This window comes from Panthera tigris, chromosome C2, assembly GCF_018350195.1.
Source record: "Panthera tigris isolate Pti1 chromosome C2, P.tigris_Pti1_mat1.1, whole genome shotgun sequence".
NCBI lineage: Eukaryota > Metazoa > Chordata > Mammalia > Carnivora > Felidae > Panthera > Panthera tigris.
In genome coordinates this window covers 152,948,011-152,967,353 of record NC_056668.1, presented here as the reverse complement: position 1 = coordinate 152,967,353, position 19,343 = coordinate 152,948,011, and the positions used below count along the sequence as shown (strand labels likewise).

The 19,343-nt window shown below is 42.8% G+C and overlaps 1 protein-coding gene across 1 annotated transcript in view; it reads right to left on the bottom strand.

Moving 5' to 3' along the window:
* Positions 1-14,210: 14,210 nt before the first annotated feature.
* The window catches only part of LOC122241931, a 46,707-nt gene continuing 41,574 nt past the window's right edge, over positions 14,211-19,343 (bottom strand). The window contains exon 4 of the mRNA XM_042998365.1: positions 14,211-14,647. The gene's annotated coding sequence lies outside the window, so the exon portion shown is untranslated. The remainder of the gene's footprint in view (positions 14,648-19,343) is intronic.

The window sequence follows — 19,343 nt, the reverse complement described above, 5'->3', positions numbered from 1 at the left end:
ACTCCTGGAGTGCTCCCCTCCCCCCCAACCTTCTACATCCCACGTTAAGCTTACAATTGCTGATTAACCAGCTTTTCAGACTTCTCACACTTTTTCTAAGTATCAATATTTAGCAACAGCTATCCAATTTCACTGTCCTCATAGTATACAGGATACAGTACATGGCACATACCCTATGCTCTTTCCCATCACATTTTGCGAATGGAGAGCCCCCACTCCTGCATTTCCTGCCACTGCGATACTATCCAGTTCACCAGGGGTGAAGTTTCAACAAACACCCAGCTCTATGCCAGCGACCGTCTGTGATCTAGATGGGGGCTTCACTGCCAGCCGGGTGGAGAGGGACCCGAATCCCAGATCTCGCCTCGGCATCTTCTTTCTTACACCATCCCTGGCACCCACCATCACAGGGTATGTTCCCAGAAAAGCAGACTGAGATCAAGAAGATCGCACAGAGAGTTTACAAGGGAAGAGAGGGGAAGGGCGAGAGGCAGGACTGAGCAGAGGAAGAGCTTGGCTGTGACGCGATGTTAACAAAGGCTTCAGCGGATGTCAAGGGAGATCTGAAATTGAGATAGTCCTATCTCAAGAGACGTTGAGATAGAAGTCCTTCTATCTCGAGACCCACGTTGGGGTGAGACGTCCAGGCCACTACATCCCTGCCTCCACTGGTAATTGCACATCAACTGCCCTGGGAAGAGGGTGTGACTTTGGGAAAGACTGTTCTGTTTCACTAAGGTATGATCTGCTGGCGGGACTCCTAGGAGCTGGGGAAATAAGTCTTTTCATCCTGCAGGGAGATCTAGAAGGTCTATCACAGCATCCACTCCACAGAGGGATATGGAGAGAGCTTGGTCACACAAGTGGAGGAACCAAACGCTTTAGCTTATGAAGCTCCAAATCGAGGCACACCAAGGAAAGTGCCAGCTTGATGTCCTATGAATCTATGATGTTTAACCTTCTCCTTCAGTTTTCTGGAAGCCATGACCTGTAGGAGCTTAGGATGGGCAAAGCCTGTGAATGATGAGACACGGTCTGTGGTCCTGGCTGTGGGGGTTACAGCACTGTGGGCACAGAGAGAGAATCCTTGGACCCTGCTGTGGGCACCTGTCACCCTGAGCGTAGCAGATAAATGCTCTTCTGTCTAGGAGTGCATATGTCCTTTCTCTAAATGCATTGTTAGCTGTTAACTTGCAAACTCACTCATTCATTCTTCACTTATTCTGGACACATATACTAAACACGATATGCCAAGATATAATATGTTAAGATGGAAATAAAGCAACAAAATAAGACATAAGCCCTGCCTTAAAGTGCCTTACATCGTACTAGGTGGAGACTGACTTAATTATATATGGGTTTACACGAGCCCACGAAAGAGAAAATGGTAAGTTGTGCTAATAGGATCAGAAGAAGCTTCATAGATGAGGCAGCACTTGCCTTTTGATGTATATGTCAAAGGACAGTAAGAAAAGAATGAGAAAAAAGAATCTTTTTGCTTCTAACGATCAGGTACTATCCACCTGCCTTAGATACTGGGACAATACAAAGTCCTGTAAAGATAATGGTAGTAAGAGAAAGAAATAAAATTTTGTGATAATTTATTAGGTCCAGGACTGTGCCACTGTTGTATTAGTATTACCTAAATTATTCCTCACAGTATCCTGATGGGATAAATGTCATTAATCTCATTAATTAATAAAGAAACAGAGGCCAACTTAGCAGGTACTACCTAGTGGTACAAGAATCATGATGAGGGGCACAGGTTGCTGGGAATGAGATTGCACTGAGAACGCCATGACATCTCAAGTTCTCATTTTCCTGTATTTATTCTCTTCTCAGTGTCAATGCCACCGCCTCATTTTGAATCCCCCAAAATGAACTCTGGGACTTAATCATGGGAAACTAAGGGGATCACCTGCCTGTCGCACCAGCCAGCTTGGCTGATATGGGATCTCATCATTTCTTATCAGGATGTGCACAGTGACACAGTGTTTGGGCAAGGACGCTTCAAATGTTTCACATGAATGGGCATTGCAAATTTTGTTTTTCCTTGGCTTCCTTCAGGACACGTTGCGAAAGTCAGATATTTGCCCTGCCAGGAGGTTTTTCCCCAGCCCAAACATATCGAAGGCTCTACTGTGACCTACTGTGTCATCATTCAAGGTCACAACCTCCTTCTTTGGGGTTCTGCTCAATGCTAATGAGATAGGCTACCTAATGGAAGAGTTTCCTGCGTCCCGTTGTAAGTGGGCCTACAACTCAATTAACAGAGAAGCCTTAGCCTGCCTGTTAATAAAGAGCAGGGAGAAAATAGTTTTAAGGAAAGATAGTTCAGGGCTGAGGGAAGAGCATTTGGAAATGCCTAGAGACAAAATGTCACGTGCTGTCTGGTCAGAGGTTGGGAGGTAAGGATGGGGAGACCAAACGTAAGCGGTTTTTACAACAAAGGATGCGGAAGGAGAACCACCCCGGACTCTTACCTTTAAAAACTGTGTAGGCAATATTGGGGAGTTCAGATATTTGAAGGTGGGCCAGGACTTCAGACAGGAAGACCGATGCAAAGATGTTGTAAGTGATACACTGGAGAGAGAATCTGCCCTGAAAAGACAGGAAGGCACCTGTCACTTGTAGACAGAAGGCAGCCCCTGGACGTGCAAAGTGGCAAAGTGTTCTAAGGTAATTCTGAGGCGTTCAGGAATAACTGTCTCCAAAACACCGAACTGAATCTTCAAAGACTGAACTCAAAATTCTAGCACCGTGGAAGTATCTGGATTCATTTTTACAAGATATTAGGCGGTTGAGAATACTCTGTCCTCGCAAGACTTTGCTTGCTACCGATGGAGGCTACGACTTTTAAAATGACTTATGATACTTGTTTAAAGTTGAAGGTGACAGGAGATGCCACCAGACGGTCCCTGAGGCGGACAAAAAAAACGTCCTGCTCCTGAGTTCCGGCAGCAGCTCAGTTGCAGGCTGCAGGCTCCCTGCCCTCCCTGCAGGCAGAGACTTCCTGAACTGCGTGCCAAACCCGGCTTAAAAAATCACTGATGGCCTGTTAAATATGGAGAACACACGGAGGGCTGCTGGAGGGGAGGTGGGTGGCCGATGAGTTAAATGGGAGATGGGCGTTAAGGAAGGCACTGGCTGGGATGAGCACCGGGCGTCCTACGTAAGAGATGAATCCCTGGGTTCTCCTCCTGAAGCCAATCCTACACTGTAGGTCAACTAACTTGAATTTAAATTAAAAAAAAAAAAGAAAAGAAATCATGGATGGCCACACTCTGCCCCGGGGTGAGGTCTGCAGGGCTATCCCCAGTTGGATCCCTGGGGCGTCTGCAGTCCCCAGGACTCCAAAGCACCAAACTATCTGTGTGTCCCCTCACCTGTCCCAGAAGCAATCTCCTGGCCAGTCAGGTTCCTCGCATCCCTCAAATGGTGACCCAGTCTACTGCACCATTCTTCCCTTTTCTTTTGGTCTTTTAAGATCACTTCAAATTGACCTAAGTGGAAAGTCATCCAGGAACCCCCCCCCCCACCCCTCCCCTCACCTGAGTGTGCAGAGTACAGGGCAGTACTGAGAATTACACAAGAGGGGGAACCACGCAGGGGGGTGTCCTCACCAAGGCGTGGGTGCCCCCCAGGCTCTGGGTGAGGCCACTTGGGGGAGGCTGCCTGCTTGTAGTATCTGTCTCAGCTGAAATTTCAAAGTGGGAGGCCATAAAATGAGGCCATAAAACAACCCCGATTGCTTTTTTGATCCACGAATCGGCTCAAAGGCAGAATACCCAGTGTGCCCTCTCCGCGCCTGCCCATTAATCAGTTTCACCACAGCCAAAAAAAAAAAAAGTACAAATAAAATTCATTGTACACTGACTGCCTTTTCGCCCCCTCTCTCTCCTTTCTGTCTTATCAACCCTGGTTTTTTCACTTTGTTTCTTATTTAACCTACAACTGACTTCCTCAGCTGTAAGTAAACAGTCTCCACGCAAATAACCAAACAGCATGTAAAATAACATTTTAAATGTATCTTAAGAATTCTTACACAGCGCCAAACACACAGAATCATACTGTCTGTCCATTTTTAATAAATTAAGTAAAGCTGCCGACTTCCAATAAACACATTTTAGTTAGTTACTTAGCATGGTGTTTTTCTCCCAACATCCCTAAAAAAGCTCCAAACAGGAAATTTGCTTCAATAACAAATTTCAGGTTTGCTCCAATTTGTAATTCCTTTAACTCATCAAGATTTACCTTGCCATTACTTTTCGTATTCACTGACAAGAGAGGCATTTCAACTGAGTAGAGAAATATGTGAATTTGGAATTTAAATCTTGGCTCTTCTGATTACAAAACCCTGGTAATAGAACCAGCTTCTCATGATAGCCCCAGTTTTCTCAGCAGCAAAATGAGCATAATAATTTAGAACTGAATTAAGTTGTTTCGAGGGTAAATTGAAATAAGCAATGTAAATTCTTTGAGAATATGGTTGAGACTTATCTTGTCGTCTGTCTTTGGTGGGATGTTCCCATCTATTAAACCAGCCACACTCTTTGCATACGATGTATGCATGTTCCTAAGAAAGACGGGAATGTTGATAAACTACGATGTGCTATAGAACCCCCAATATTTGATGCCCCAGGCAGAAGAGAAATGAGTTCGTGTACAACAGAGGACGACCACAAATTTACAGGATCGCACGGGAAAAGATGAGAAGTCGTCAAATGTGTCACGTTGCTATGATACCAACCATTCCAATATTCAAATTAACAGACCAAGACAGCAAGTGATAAACGTACCTTTTAACATTAAAATGCTGAACTATTAGAAAAGAGAGTGGGGCCCTTTCACCTCGTTTCTTAAAATTAGATCTTGATGGGGCGCCTGGGTGGCTCAGTCGGTTAAGTGTCCGACTTCAGCTCAGGTCACGATCTCACGGTCCATGAGTTTGAGCACCGCGTCGGACTCTGGGCTGATGGCTCAGAGCCTGGAGCCTGCTTCCAATTCTGTGTCTCCCTCTCTCTCTGCCCCTCCCCTGTTCATGCTCTGTCTCTCTCTGTCTCAAAAATAAATAAACGTTAAAAAAAAATTAAAAAAAAAATTAGATCTTGGAAGCACCCTATCAATACAACTCCGGTGGTGGTTGAGTACTATTTGGGCTGTTACAGGTCTTCAAAGATCTTAATTTTTTTTGACTGTTCCTCTAAGAACAAATTAAGAGGTCTGTGTTCTCCAAAGCAATTCCTTCAGGTCTAGTAGATAATACTAGAGAATGACAACAACATAGTTAGCGAGAATGCTCGTAGATAAAAAGTCAAAGTAACTACAGAGGACCAGAATTTTAAAACTTGAAGGCCCTTCAAGATGCTCTTGGTCTAGTGCCATCGTGTCCTAGGTGAATCTCAGAACAGTTCAGTGGCTTACATAAAATCACAGGGAGTGGGAGCTGGAGCAGAGGTCTCCTGATGGATGTTTGAGGGGTTGATGGCAAAGAAGGCAAAGCAAATAAACGAACTATAGAAGTTAGCCACCTTATAGCAGAAATTAGATTAGCTTCTCCTTTCAGGGTGATGGAGCTCTAAGGGAAGGATTCTCACGAATCAAAATCATAGTAAATGGCTTTTCAGGACAAAAAAGTAAAAGAAAAAAAAATTGCGGGCTGTGCCATAATAACCAGAACTCTCCAGAAGATATCACCAGAGGAAAATGAATTCCTCTGGGCCCAGGGTGTTCTGAGAGTTAGAAACATTCATTTTGAAATACTATCACACATCTATATACTCACTACTGAAATTTTTAAAATGTTACCATTTTGTCATATTGGCTTTGGGTTTCTGTGTGTGTGTGTGTGTGTGTGTGTGTGTGTGTGTGTGTGTGTTTAATTCTAAAAATGAACAGTTAAACAAATACATAAAGCCACATTCCTATCTCTTCTTCAGCCTTCACTCCTCGGGCTTCCATTGTGGAATGGAATGGAATGGGCTGACATTCCATTGTCAAGTTAGTATAAGTAAGTCATGCTTAGGCATGTTTCGTATCTCTCCTGTGTATGTATAAATCCACAGGAATGACAGTTTACATAAGTGGTATTCTAATACATGTATCCTTTCCTTTTCCCCCTCGACTTTAAGTTTATAGATTCATACATGTTGATACAAAAACACCTAGTTCGTTGATATCTCGATTTGAGTTGACCTGACAACTAAGAGGTAACTGGGGTTATTTCCCAGTTTTGTACTGCCCCTGCTGCAATTAAAGTCCTTGTACTTGTCTTCTGGGGCGCATTTCTTCTTGGGCTTGTGTGTACGAGTTCTTCAGACACAGCCACTAAGAAATGCTGTTGTCGAGTTGAAAGATGTTCGTCAACATTACTAAATAAGCCCGGTTGCCCTCCAGAACAGTTTGACAGTTCCAAAGTAAAAGTGTCCCATTTCCCCACGGTCTCCTCACGGCATAGTAAGTAGGCTGAATAACGGCCCTCCGAAGATGTCCACGTTCAGGTCCCTGGAACCTGGGAACAGGTTGCCTGATCATTGCCAAAGGTGCTTTGCAAATGGAGATTTGAGACCAGGAGATAACCCTGAGCTCTCCATGGGGGCGCAACGTCATCACAAGAGCCCTTCATAAATAGTTGGGAGGGACAGAGAAGGAGACGTGAGGACGGAGGCAGAGGTCAGAGAGTCAGAGACTTGAAGATGCTGCTGACCCAGAGGAAGGGGCCACGATGCAAGGAGGTGTCCTCTAGAAGCTGGAAAAGGCAAGGAAGTAGATTCTCCGCTAGAGCTTCCAGAAGCAACCAGTCCTGCCGATACCTTCCCTTCCACCCAGTGAGACTGCCTTTGAGCTTCTGACCTCCTGAACCGTAAGGTAATACATTTGTTGTTTTAAGCCACTGAGTTTGAGTTTTTGGTAATCTGTTATAGCAACAATAAGCAACTAATACACAGGAAGTTACAAGACTCAGTGTTTTGTTTTTTGCCAAACTAAGGGGTGTGATGGTTTGCATTTACCCACCTACTAGTCAGTTGGAGCCACTTTTCATATGCATATTGGTCATCTGGGTTTTTTCCCCTCTGTGAATTGCCCAAACTACTTTGCTGATTATCATTTTCTTAATGGTTTGAAGAAATTCTCTACACCACAGTTTCTCAAACTCGGCACTATATGCATGTTGAGCCAGGTAATTCGTTGTTGGGTGGGACTATTTGTGCATTATAGAATGTTTAGCAGCAACCCCACTGTCCTTGGTCAACTAAATGACCGCCTTCCTGAAGTTTTGATGACCTAAATGTCTCCAGACACTGTAAATTCCCCAGGGGACAAAATCACCCCTCGTTGAAAAGTACTGCCCTAGATTTATCTGTGCTGAATATTTCGTATGTTAATCTGTGGTCAGCTATTTTTTTCTAAGACAATGGTGTAATAAATATTTCACATTTTAAATATTACGATAGCCATTTTTATCAAACTTTCACTTTTTAGCTTGACTTTCCTATCTTGTTTATGAAGTTAGTTCTATTGCAGTGGTCCTCATTTTACAACAAAGACAGGTAGATGCTACCTCAGAGTTACTCTGGATGGAGCCCAAGAATTTGCATTTCTAATAGATTCCCCAAGCATGCTAACTGATACTGCTGGTCTGGGGACCACAGTTCCATGAGATCATTCCAAAAAGATTTTTTTATTTTCAAAACTTTTTCATTGCTTTTCTTTCCCACATGTAGGTCTTTAATTCATCTAGATTTTTTTTTCTTTTCTTTTCTTTTTTTTTTTTGGTACAGTGTTAGGTAGATTTCAAGTTTTATCCTCTTTTCCTCCATATAGATAGTCAGCTACAAGGCACCATTCCTGAGTTGCCAATTCCTTTTGCTTATATTATGGTAGATTTAAAATTATGAGCTTTTATAGTTAAAATAAATTTTTATGGGGCACCTGGGTGGCTCAGTCGGTTAACCCTCCAACTTAGGCTCAGGTCACGATCTCGCGGTCCGTGAGTTCGAGCCCCGCATCGGGCTCTGTGCTGACAGCTCAGAGCCTGGAGCCTGCTTCAGATTCTGTGTCTCGCTCTCTCTCTGCCCCTATCCCACTTGCGCTCTGACTCTCTCTGTCTCTCAAAAATAAATAAACATTAAAAAATGTTTAAATAAAACTATACCCTTTTTATTTTAAAATTATTTACAGAAAACGTGTGAAGATAATATGGTGAGTGTCCATCAAACTAATAAGCAGTTTCTTCTATCGTTAGCATCTTACATTCACAGGGAACATTTTTTCACAATCACTGAACCAATATTGATATAGTATTATTAATTCAAGTCCAAACTGCATTCATATTTATTTATGTTCCACCTAATGTCCTTTTTCTGTTCTGGGATCCTATCCAGAAAGCATATCCGATCACACTGCGTTGTCACGTCTCAGACTTCCCTTGGTTATTTCAGTTTCTGACTTTTCTTGGTTTTGATGAGCTGGACAGTTTTGAGGAACATGAGACAGCTATTTTGTAGCATGGTCTTCATCTGGAATCTGATGTTTTCCTCGTGACTGGACTGGGGCTACGAGGTCTTGCAGGAAGACCACGGAGGTGAAGTGTCTTTCTCATCCCATGTTACCAAGGGCACAGAGCAATCTCTGTTGATGTTCACCTTGATGAGCTGGCTGTGGTAGTGTTTGTCAGGCTTCTCCACTATAAATTTGCTCTTTTTACCCACTTTCCACACTGTACTCTTTAGAAGAAGGTCATTGTGTATAACTTACACTTAAAGAAGGTGGGAGTTACACCTGTACCTTTGTCTGAGAACTGCTAAGTTACTGAAAAGGTGATTAAAACAATGATCCAGTACAGACAGGAAAGTGCCTTTATGGAATCCAGAATGGCCTCTAGCATAGTAAGAGGCAGCATGGCGTGGTGAAGGGAACATAATATTTGGGGGCCTTACAGACCCAGGTTTGAATCCAGAGAAGTTTTTGAGACTCAGTTGACTCATTCTTTCAGTGGAGATCATAGAATCTACTCTTTCAGGTTCATGCTCTGTTAAAGACAAATAGTTTTGAAAGCCCGCATCATAACTGGAAACCCCTAAATGGAAATTACTACATCATTATTGTTTCATGGAGAGATAAACATGAATGAAAGTCATCCTCTAGGTTCTCAGCCACTGTGTTGAGGTTACGTATTATTCTGCTGGGGCCTACAAAGAACAGCTTCCACGGCAATCTGTTCGGCAGGTGTCACATAGAGAAGGAGAAACAAATCTCCACCTACCGGCCTTTCTTCTGGCCAAAAATAGATGTTCTCTGGCCTGTCCACTGCTCTGTCTCTTGTCTATTTGTGAATTAAATCCTCTTGTTCAGCATGGAATACTGCACCCTCTCTGTGCTCCAGCTCAGTCATTAGCTGGAAACAGAGAGATTTCCTCTTTAAGGTGATTTCCAGATGTGCTAACAGGTATTTGTATTGGGACCCAAAGTTCTGCCTACCAGCCTCACCATGATCAAGCCAGACAACAATCCCGATCTGCAAATGGCGGCTTCACCTGAATAACTTCCTAGAGCGTCTTTATCAAAACTAGCAGAGCATGCCTAAGTCTAGCCGTCCAAATTAATACTGAATCTCGGCATGAATTGCCTTTAATGTTGACAAGAAGCAAAAAGAGATAAAGAGGGCATAGCTCAAAAGAACCTTGACAGTATCTATTTTGGCAAGATCACATAAAAATGCAGGCCCAAAGGCACCTACATTGAGTAGTTGCGGAGTATTGACAACAAAAAGATACGGAGCCTCCAGTAAGTTCAGGGCCCTAAGCCAAAGTTGCAGAGAGTAGACACTCTTAGCCAATGACACAGGGTAGTAGCACATATGCCCCACGTGTCTACACTCAGTGAAAACAACGGAAGGACGTCCTCCCTCTTCTGATTATCATAATTTTACATCCTATTCCACAAGTTGCATCTCGCACATGGTTCTCTAACCAAGGGGACAAATGGGATTAATATCCATCCTGTACTTGCCTACTAATCAAGACACCCAAACTCAGGGCTGAATTGGACCAGAGTAAGGGAAGCTGTTTTCTAATTCTCAGAAAGATCCATACCTAGAAAGTCAGGCAACTATTTCACTCATTACCTCACTCACTCATCAATATTTATTGTTCTCGTGTATCATCATTGAATGAGGCACTGTGATAGAGACATGAACAACATCCTTTCCCCATTCTTGACCAACCAATACATGAATGCCCAGGAAGCTCAGGAGAAGGGACAGGCTGCCTCTTGAGCAGCTCCTCCATTTAATGTGTCCCATTCACCATCTCTCTTCTTCAGAGATTCTCATTTACTGCTGTAATGGCGCTACTCAGTAAATAGTTGACAATAGAGAAAAAATTGTGTTAACAGTGAGTTAACAGTACTCACTATATGGCTCTTTATAGGGTACGGAGCAAATTCTCCTAACTGCCTTTTTGATCCTCGCAACAAATTGGTGGGAAAGCCAGGGTGGGTATCAACATCACGTCTGACAAAGGCTGAGGCTCTGAAAATCACCCAGGGCCCTAGACGTAGTACAGCCACAACTCGGCCAATGCAAATGATACTTGGAAATTAAAATTTTTAAATGTAATGACTTCATTTTGATATCACCATCTTGACACATTCTTAGATGGCCAAGTCAAGAATGTCTCCCAGGTCAAAAGAACCTCAACAAAACAATGAAGCTAAAATTCTCTTTACTGATATCACAGAAATACAAAGGATTATATGAAGACGTTATGAAAAATTATATGCCAACAAATTGGACAACCTAGAAGAAATGAATAAATTCCTAGAAATATATAATTTCCCAAAACTCAATCAGGAAGAAATAAAAAATTGAAACAAACTGATTACTAGCAATGAAATTGAATCAGTAAAACAAAACAAAACAAAACAAAACAAAACTCCCAACAAACAAAATTCCAGGACCAAAAGTCTTCACAGGTGAATTCTACCAAACATTTAAAGAAGAGCTAATACCTATTCTTCTCAAACTATTCCAAAACATAGAAAAGGAAAAAAAATTTCCAATGTCATTCTATGAAGCCAGCTTTACCCTGATGCCAAAACCAGAGAAAGACACTACAAAGAGAGAAAGAAAGAAAGAAAGAAAGAAAGAAAGAAAGAAAGAAAGAACGAACTACAGCCAATATCTCTGATGAACATACATGCATGCAAACATCCTCAACAAAATATTAGCAAACTGAATCCAACAATATATTTAAAAAAATCATTCACCATGACAAGTGTGATGTATTGCAGGGATATAAGGGTGGTTCCATATTTGCAAATCAATCAACATGATGTAACACATTAACAAGAGAAAGGATAAAAACCATATGATCATCTCAATAGGTGCAAAAAAAGCATCTGACAAAGTACAACACCCATTCATGACAAAACCTCAACAAAGTAGGTTTAAAGGGAATATACCTCAACATAATAAAGGCCATATATGACAAGCCCTCAGCTAACATCATAATAGTGAAAAACTGAGAGCTTTCCTCTAAAATCAGGAACAAGACAAGGATGCGCCCTCTCACCACTTTGATCCCCGCATAGTACTAGAAGTCCCAGCCACAGCGATTAGACAAGAAAAAGAAATAAAAGACATACAAACTGGTAAAGAAGCAGTAACACTGTCACTATTTGAAGACATGATACTGTAGAAACAGCAAATCCTAAAGACTCCCATCAAAAACTACTTAAACTGGGGGTGCCTGGGTGGCTCAGTTGGCTGAGCATCCAACTTCAGCTCAGGTCATGATCTCACAGTTCGTGAGTTTGAGCCCCGCGTCAGGCTCTGTGCTGACAGCTCGGAGCCTGGAGCTGCTTCGGATTCTGTGTCTCCCTGTCTCTCTGCCCCTCCCCCGCTCATCCTCTGTCTCTCTGTCAAAAATAAATAAAAATTAAAAAAAAAAAACTACTTAAACTGATAATGAATTCAATAAAGTCGTAGGATTCAAAATTATAATACAGAAATCTGTTGCATTTCTGAACACCAATAATAAAGTAGCAGAAAGAGAAATTAAGAGTAACAATCCCTTTTATAGCTGCACCAAAAAAAAAAAAAAAGAAAGAAAGAAAAACCTAGGAATAAACTTAACCAACGAAGTGAAAAACCTGTACACCAAAAACTATAAAACATTTATAAAAGAAATTCAAGATGACACAAAGAAATGGAAAGACATTGCATGCTCATGGATTGGAAGAATTTGTTTTGTTAAAATGCCCATATTACCCAAAGCAATCTACAGATTTAAAGCAATCCCTATCAAAATACCATTTTTCACAGGACTAGAACAAATAACCCTAAAATCTGAATGGAACTACAAAAGACCCCGCACAGCCAACGCAATCTTGAGAAAGAAAAACAAAGATGATGGTATCACAACCCCAGATTTCAAGATACACTACCAAGCTGAAGTAATCAGCAACATGGTACCAGACAGATCACAGAACAGGAGAGAGAGCCCAGAAATTAACCCACACTTATATAGCCAGTTAATCTTTTACCAAGGAGCAAGAATATACAATGGAGAAAAAAACACAGTCTCTTTAACAAATAGTGCTAGAAAAAGTGGTAGGCTACATCCAAAAGAATGAAACGGAAACACTTCCTTACACCATACACAAAAATAAACTCAAAAATAGACCTAAATGTGAGAGCTGAAACCATAAAACTGCTGAAAGAAATGATAGGCAGTAATCTCTTTGGCATCGGCCTTAGAAATATTTTTCTAGACGTGTCTCCTCAGGCAAGAGAAACAAAAGCAAAATTAAACTACTGGGACTACACCGAAATAAAATCCTTTGCACAGTGAAGGAAACTATCGACAAAAAGATGAGGCAAGCTACTGAATAGGAGAAGACGGTTGTAAATCTGATTAAAAAATGAGCAGGGGGCACCTGGTTAGCTACGTTGGTTGAGCTTCTTACTCTTGATTTTGGCTCAGGTCATGATCCCAAGATTGTGGGATCAAGCTCCACATCAGAGCCCACGCTGAGTGCGGAGCCTGCTTGGGATTCTCTCCCTCTCGCCCTCTCCTCCACTCATGTTCGCTCTTAAAAAAAAAAAATCTTTTTAAAGAGCAGAGGATCTGAATAGACATTTTTCCAAAGAAGACATACAGATGACCAAGAGACACATGGAAAGATGTTCGACATCAATCATCATCAGGGAAATACATATGAAAACTACAATGAGGGATGGCTGGGTGGCTCAATTAAGTGTCTGACTTTGGCTCAGGTCACGATCTCACTGTTTGTGAGTTCAAGCCCCATGTTGGACTGTGTGCTGACAGCTCAGAGCCTGGAGCCCGCTTCAGATTCTGCGTCTCCCCCTCTCTCTGCCCCTCCCCTGCTCACACTCCGTGTCTCGCTCTCTCTCAAAAATAAATAAACGTTAAAAAAAACTTTTAAACTTTTAAACTACAATGAGATACCATCTTACACCTGCCATAATGGCTAAAATAAAAAAGCACAAGTAACAAAAGGTATTGGTGAGGATTTAAAGAAAAAAGAACACTTGTGCACACTATTGGTGGTATGGCCACCGTGGAAAACGGTATGGAGGTTCCTCAAACAGTTGAAAGCAGAAAGATCATATGATCCAGTAATTTCACTCTTGGGTATTTACCCAAAGAAAAACACTAATTCAAAAAGATATACACTCTCTCTGTTTTTGCAGAATTATTTGTAATAGTCAAGATATGATAGCAACCAAATGTCCATCGACAGGTGACTGGATAAAGATGTGGTGTGTGTGTGTGTGTTAATATACACACACATAGATATACATATATATATTCACACACACAGTGTGTGTGTGTTGACTCTTAGCCATAAAAAGAATGGAATCTTGCCATTTGCAACAACATGGATGGGCCTAGAAGGTATCACGCTAAGTGAAATAAGTCAGAGGAAGACAAATACCATATGATTTCACTTCTATGTGAAATTTAAGAAACAACACAGGAAAAGGGAGACCAAAAAAACCCAACAGACTCTTAAAGACAGAGAACAATCTAAACTTGTGGTTGCCAGGGGTGGGGGGAGGGAGGGTTGGTCGGGAGGACGAGTGAAACAGATGAAGGGGAAAAGTGCTCTTCGACATCCCTGATGTTCCCTACTTATAACTTAGCCAAGTAAGTATTTATTTGACACAGGCGAGGAACATCATAGTTCTAAGTTTTTAATCTTTTCTTCCCATGAGGGAAGGTAAGACTGATCTGAAAATTCCAAAGTGATTCTTCCAAGTGAAACAATCCATCTTTGTCAACTCCTAATCCAGCTGTTGGCAAAAGGTGACATTCTGTGCAGTGACCTGGTGTTCCCAGAATGCAGGACACCTGTGCCAGGATTCGATGCTGACACCCTCAGGATCGCGTCCTGCCAGCTCTAGGTTCTGTTTCTCCAATTATACGGAGGGGTTTTCCAGTCTAGTCAGTCTGGAACATGTATTTGAGTGAAGACCAGTCCTCAGTGATCAGGCCAGCTGCTAACCTTTTCTTCCAACTTTCCACATTATCCCACCCGATGCCACGAGATTCATCTTCGTGGCACACGACGAACAGATTTTGTATTCCCTCTCGAAGCCTCAGTGATTGCCAACCACCTAGAGAAAAAGATGAAACTCCTTACCGCGGAATTTAAGACTCATACAATGGAAACTCAACCGTTTTTTGATCCACTAGCCCCCCTTCACATAGAATTACTCTCTTATACATGCAATTCATTTGCATAAATCGATGCCTCTACTAACAGAAGTGCGTCCACTTCTATTAAATATTCTCTTCCTCTCTTCTCATAGTTGCACAGACGAATTCTACATGCCGTACCTAAATGCCACCCCCACAGAGACTTCCACTGATCCCCTCTGGCTGCAAATAATCACTTGCACCCTTAAATGTGATGCTCCAAGTGTCCCCTTCTTAAGACCTTTTTCTTTTAACCCTGCCCTACCTACTTCAGAACAGAAGCTTTCTGAGAGCAGAGGGCTCTGACCGCCCACCTCCCTTTACTCTCTTGCAATATTACCTGATAGGTACTAAATGCTCACAATAAATCAATACATATAGTCACAGCCACTCTATGTTCTGCTTCGCTCCTCATTGGAACAGAAGTATTTTCCCTCTATGGTCTCAGAGGAGGTGGAATTTATCGAGCACTCCCTGTTATCACTGATTCCATTCCTCAGTGGAAAACGACCTGACTGAACAATTTCCCTGAATGTACACCCAGGGCCATCTGAGGGCTAGGGAGGTGTGTTTCCCCAGCAGCTGTCAGGACGGTGCATTGTGGACTGAATTAGGAAAGCCAGAACCCCGCGAAGACGAGAGTCACATATTCTGCTACAACACATCGGTACATTTCGTTGCATTTTCGGTCACAGAAATAACGTTTTATTTCATCATTTTCAGATTAAATGAAATCATAATAATTCATCGATAGGAAATTAAAATTCACATTAAATGACAACCCTATCTGTATATTACAGAGTAAGAAACAAGCACCCTGGGGCAGCAAGACAGAGTCTGAGATAAATAAGAACTACGGGAACAAATTATTCTAGTTACGAGGGGATCTGGCTGTTTACTACCTCGCCATCCGACCTGTGACTCAGTCATCATGAATCATATTATTTGTCCACATGTGCAACCCTCACTTACTCTGCCAGAGCTCTGCAGTTTGTCACCTGTGAGATGCAGAGCAGACTCAGCCACCCTCGGCACAATGGTGTTTTCTACTGAACTGCAACCCAGGAAAGCTTAAAAACCCTACCTGGCGCATCACTTCCTTCTCTTCTCATTTGAGGAAATGACACTTCAAGGAAAAATACACGCTTATTGCCTCTTTTATTTTTTAGCCGTCTGAGATTACTCTTCCCCGAACATCTGCTCTCTAACAGTCACTTTGTGAAGTAGGTGGTTTTGTCCCCATTATACAGATGAAAAACGGCTCGGAGAGCTTATTATGTAGCTCAGGGACCTGTGTCGCTCCCTTGCCTAAGCTTGCTTCAGTACAGGAATGTCTCTGCGCTGGCAAAGTCACTTAGAAGGATGTTTGGCAAAATAGCATACTGGAAGTAGATACAAAATTGGGGCGCCTGGGCGGCTCAGGAGTTTAAGTGTTCACCTTCAGCTCAAGTCACGATCTCACGGTTCGCGAGTTTGAGCCCCGCGTCGGGCTCTGTGCTCAGTGCAGAGACTGCTTCGGATCCTCTGTCTCTCCCTCTCTCTCTCTCCCTCCCTCTCTCTCTCAAAAATAAACATTAAAAAAAGTAGGTACAAGATAGAAATAAAAAATCAAATAAAAGGAAGACAGTGAAAATGAGTTTGGAACATGAATACAAAAACCTGAACCGTGAAGACATTTGCTGCACACAGCAACAAGGAAACACCTAGTTCTACCACAACTTCTGAGCATCTTGCCTGTTTCCAAATCTAGGGAGGCTACTACTAGTTTGAATAGCACGTATTGTAGTGTCCCCTCCTTTCCCGGCCTCTGGCCAGGCTCAGGGACAAGCCTAACCTGGGAACAAACTTCAGAAGCCCGATCCTATCTTCGGGTGACTCAGCCAGCCTCCCCTCCGCCCGGGATGTACGTTGTATCTACAGTGGACATTGTATCCCGGCCTTGACCATGGCAGACACTCATGGGACCCTAAGTGAGACACGTGGACTTATGCTCAGCAGTCCCACTAAGGACCGAGTCCTGTCTGGAAGCCGACGGGTAGTGCCTATCTCCCTGCTCCACATGTCCATTTTTCAGTTGCCAACCTGGACGTCATGTTGCCTTCTTCTGTAATCCCCATGCCCTGATTTGGGTTATTAGTCAAGATGCTTTGCCACACGCTTTGGGTGCCAGTCTTTTAGTACACAGTAAGTTTGCTCCATCTAGATCTGTTTGGGTCCCTTTTACCATTTTTGCACCCATACTCCCTTTAGCGTCCTTTTGCTTCCAACAGCTGATACCCATCTCATGAAGGCCTGTCCTCAAGATTTTGTAGCCCCACATGCCTACACCGAGAAGAGCCAGAGTGCCTAGGAATTTCTATTCCCCCTATCCCGGGCAGCCTTCCTGATCTGCCATTCCTTGGGGTATGGTTTCCTTGTGGTATGACTTCTTTGTGGTCTAGCTTACACTCCAGAATTACTCCATGGGATCAGGGTAAGAACCACCCTCTGTAAGTAAGACTTTACTTGCTTTCCTTCACTCCTCGCCCCGACTACCTTACTGGTTTCCTCTAGAAGCACTTCCTTCATGAATCACTTGTATATGCATCCTTTCTTGGGTTCTGCTTCTAGGGAATCTAACCAAAAGCACCCCACCTCCTCCATACTTGGATTGTCACCTATTACCTTCTTGACATGGAATAGGATAAGTCCAGTGTCCCCTGGCATTGACCTTCCCAACTAGACAGGTTAAGTTGCAAATCAAGGTTATTTCCAAGCTGCTGCAGGGATCTGGTAAGCCAGAAGACACAAGAGAGGTTCCTAATCCACAGCTTGGGCTCTTCTCTTTTAATAGGAGAAGTAATGGGCCTTACACGGTCACGCTAATCTCCATGCAAGCAGCGGGCTCTTCCTCATTAGGGATGCTGAGCTTTTCACCAAATGTTATTAGTATTGGAGGTGTGTTATTGACTCTGCTATTTGAAATTTGTTCTTGGGACACTGATTTACCACCCGTCAATCTACTGCTCTATATTCATAATAAGATACTTGAATTTTCTTATTACTTCCCTTTAACGTTCCCAAGACATTCAGGAAAAGAAAGGAAAAGATTTCATTGTCCTGCCAAGGGGCTGGATTCCCAAAGAATTGTAACACTTTCATTTTCACAAACACTTGTGCCCTGTGACAGTGAAGTTATGAAATGGAGGGCTTGGGGGAGCAATGGTTCCCATCAGACGTGAGAAAAAGGAGATTCAAAAAGCAATACTTGACCAAGGCCACCCAGAGAAGCAGTGACGAGGCAAAGAGGAAGGGCATCTCAAAGCTATGTGACATTCAGCTAAGCAGAACTTCCTTGTGGATGTAATGACTACTTGTGCAGGCGTCGCCTTTCTCTAAACCTTCCACAGATGGAAACCGGATTAATCTTTTCCTCTCCTGTGGCCCCACAACCCACCGCTTGAGCTGTTGGGAGCAACCGATTACGAGACATACAGTTTCCGATGTTCACCTGAGCTCCTTCAGGGCTGCCACCGCCTAATCTCCTGAATTCTAGTGTCGAAACAGTGAGCCATTCCTACAGCTAGGCCTAAAACTTTTTACATTAACTAAAACCTAATAAGGTGCTACCCTTGTCATCAAAATATCGCAGACCAAGGAAGGAAGGAAGGGGCAAAATGAAAGAGATTAAATAACTGAGTCTAAAGGACATAGGAAGAAAAGGATGTTCTCCCTTCATGCGTTCTCTCCTTTCTCTTCATGTGATTAGACACATCCACGTTAGAAAAGGGATATGGTGCCTAAAAGGTTAGGGGTTTCCTTGAGCATCACTGTAATATGATAACTTATCATGAGTTAAATCACTTTCTCAGTGTATATTTCACTGCATGAAAAAAAAACTGCTTACTTTTTCACAGAGAGATGGCTCTCATGGACAACTCATGGCTGTCCATCTCAGGATGCCTGTGGGCATAATGGGATAATTATACCTGGAAGGGGACAATCAGGGAGGGCAAGAACGCATGCCCATTAACACGCTTATGCATTGCTAAGGATGGCCCTGGGATCATGGGAAAAGGAAGGCAGGCGAGGCAGGCAGAAAGTAGCATTAAAAATATGTCCATACAAATGGATGAGCTCCACCGACACAACGGTGAGCAAAAGTAGAGACAGAAGGGAAAAAGCGTTGTTGCTGGGCCTTTTCTCTGGCAGGCAACCCCAGGAGCTTCAATCTGAGCCTCAACCTTGAACTCTTTGAAAGGCTTCCATTGGGATGATGATGCTTTACATTATTCTGGAGTTTGAGAAGATAGCTGTCCCAAGAAAAGGAAAGGAACTTCTCTTAGCCAGCAGTCAACAGCACTCTTCTTTACTAAGTGTTCCAAATTAAGATAACAATGGGGCAGAACCTAATGCCCTGGAGGGTAAGGCCACTGGAGAATCACTGTGCTATCATCAGAAATTTCTGATGATCACTTCTTATTGATGGGTTTTTCTTGAATTCCTCTTCCTCATACTACAGTGGTAAGAGTCAGGCACTGTTCTAACATATTTCAGCAAACGTTTCTTAGCCTGAGTTCTTCCTTCTAATATGTCACTCGTTTTTACGCTTTGATTCATATTATTCCTTCTATG